The sequence below is a fragment of the Panthera onca genome, chromosome A1 (assembly GCF_046562875.1).
Source record: "Panthera onca isolate mPanOnc1 chromosome A1, mPanOnc1 haplotype 2, whole genome shotgun sequence".
In the NCBI taxonomy this organism is placed as follows: Eukaryota; Metazoa; Chordata; class Mammalia; order Carnivora; family Felidae; genus Panthera; species Panthera onca.
The window spans coordinates 220,817,432-220,819,872 of NC_138339.1; positions in this window are offsets into that span (position 1 = coordinate 220,817,432).

Below are 2,441 nucleotides of genomic sequence, written 5' to 3' on the forward strand. Positions count from 1 at the left end.
AGAGTGTGAGCAGGGGAGGGGCAGAGAGAGAGGGAGACACAGAATTCGAAGCAGGCTCCAGGCTCTGAGCCATCAGCCCAGAGCCCGACGCGGGGCTCGAACTCACAGACCGCAAGATCATCACCTGAGCCGAAGTCGGACGCTCAACCAACTGAGCCACCCAGGGGCCCCTGTTGTTTACTGTTGTTCTTGAAGTTTGCTTCTTGTTTGGAGCACTAGTAAAAACTTGGGGATATCTTTTTCTTAGATCAAAGTTATTTTGTGTACGTCAACAGTGGTTTATAAGTACACTAAACCCAGCTTTGGCACACACGATCTTCCAGATGGGATGAGAACGCCTGAACTACTCAATACAAACCCACATTTTTAATAAGTGACACACAATGTCCTATATTTTAGTGTTATATCCTTCTGACTTCCAATCTTCCTCCTACTTTAAATGTGAAGATTTTCTTTAATCCTATTTCTTAATGAAAAAAAAAAAAAACTATTAGGGAGATAAAAAGTTGAGCGTTTTTAAGTGTATGCTTCAGGGATATTGATTTATTCACTTTGTACCCCTTGGTGATACAAATGAAAAAGGATATCAAGCCAACTTAGAAGTTAGCAGGGTTTTTTCCCTCTTAGGCTTCTGTGCAATTAATTAGGACAACAGAGAAGCCTTTCATGAAAGTAGTATCTTCAGGCTTACCTTCATGTTCTTTTATCTTAACATAACATGTTGGTTTCTAATTTCTTCTCCCCCCCACCCCCTTCAATCATGTAGGTTAGCAGCCAATCAAAAAGCAAAGAGAATTTCTAATATTAAGATTATAATGATAAGTCAAATTCCTAATTTCAAAGTATAGCTTTAATTCAGGGGGAAAATGTCATTATAAAAGCTCCCCTCTTCAAACCACAGTTAGTATAATAATTGATTTCTCTAATTTTAATCGACCGATTAATACTATCGAGTTCTTGATGGGGTCTTAACAGGACTCTCCATGTTGTACTTCTTTTGAGCCTGACATAAATCAGGGCTCTAGCCCTCTATTTTTTTCTAAATGGCCTCCATGCACAGTCAGGGGAAACGTACACAGAGTCAACAAGGATCCTGTTAACTAGTGGGAGAAATCAAGCCGACATATGTGAAAGCATCATTACCGAGCTAGCATTCAGGATGGGAGGGGAGGCTGTGCTGTGCCCTTCCGTGCTGAGCGCTGTGGCTCTCTCATCACCCCAGAGCAGTGGTGACCCACAGGCTTCAGCGAAGTCTTTCTCACAATTGCCCTCAGCTGAAGACCGCCATGCCCCCAGGATCATGCTCCTTCCTGAAAACCTTCATCCAAAGACTGGTTGATTAAGGAGAGGGTACTAGAGGCCTCCCACCCTTGCCTTGAGTCAGGATCATTCAGAAGGACCATCCCCACTTTAGAGCTCTCCTGTAAGACCACCCCAATGTGTTGTAACTCTGTTGGCCTTTCTCTGGACAACTCTATGTCCTTCACTCCCCCATAGGGATTGACCCCCAGCATATTTCCCAATGTGTTTCCTGCATGCAAATCTGTCTCAGAGTCTGATTTCTGAGGGGGGACCCAGCCATAGCAGCATCAAGCACTGATATGATGAAACCAGGAGGCTCAGGTTTGGGTCTTGCTCCTGCCATTATGAGGAGTCACCTCTCTGAGTCTCCTTTGAAAGGAAGGGTCACACTAGATCTCCAAATTAACGCAGCTTTCAAAGTCTGAGATTACTGTCACACAGTAAGTGCTCAATCTTGATTGTTCTAAAAATTGTGACAAATATCAATTGAAAATGCAGAACCAAAAATCAATAGCTAAGAATCACTTTCCTAATTCACTGGCTAATTTGTTTGGCAATACAAAATAGATTTCCCCCCAAATATCCATTTGACAACAGAAGATACTCTTGTCAATAATTTCTGCACGGAGTTTCCATCTCCTTTCTTCTCTCTGCCCAGGTTTGTAGGAGCAGAGGTAAGTCCATTCAAATACCTCATCTCCCTCTGGAACCAGATCAGCGATTGCAGAGAAGGTTGGTAGAATCTATCTACATCCGTCATGTATTTCGGAAGCGAGCAATTTTGTGTTAGCATTCTTAAAGGGTGAATTTAAGGAATTATAAGGAAAAAGGGACTCCCTTAAAAACGATTTAATAAAGATAATATGGAAAGAATCATAGCCAACTTATTACATTAAATATATGTGCCTAATTACGATACATGGGATCTAAAGTCCCAAGTCCTTCGTGTCTCGTTTTATCCTCTTAGATTGCTGTTTTGATGTAGATACTATTAAAGTCACTGCAGTACAGGTGCTTACATTACACCGTCCTTCTTGGTAGTGCCTTAGGAGAACTCCTTCCAAGAGAGGCACAGTATTAGTTCCTGCCACTAGCTCCAGAACATTCTTGACCTTAGGATAAAGTCGTTTTGTGGGTTT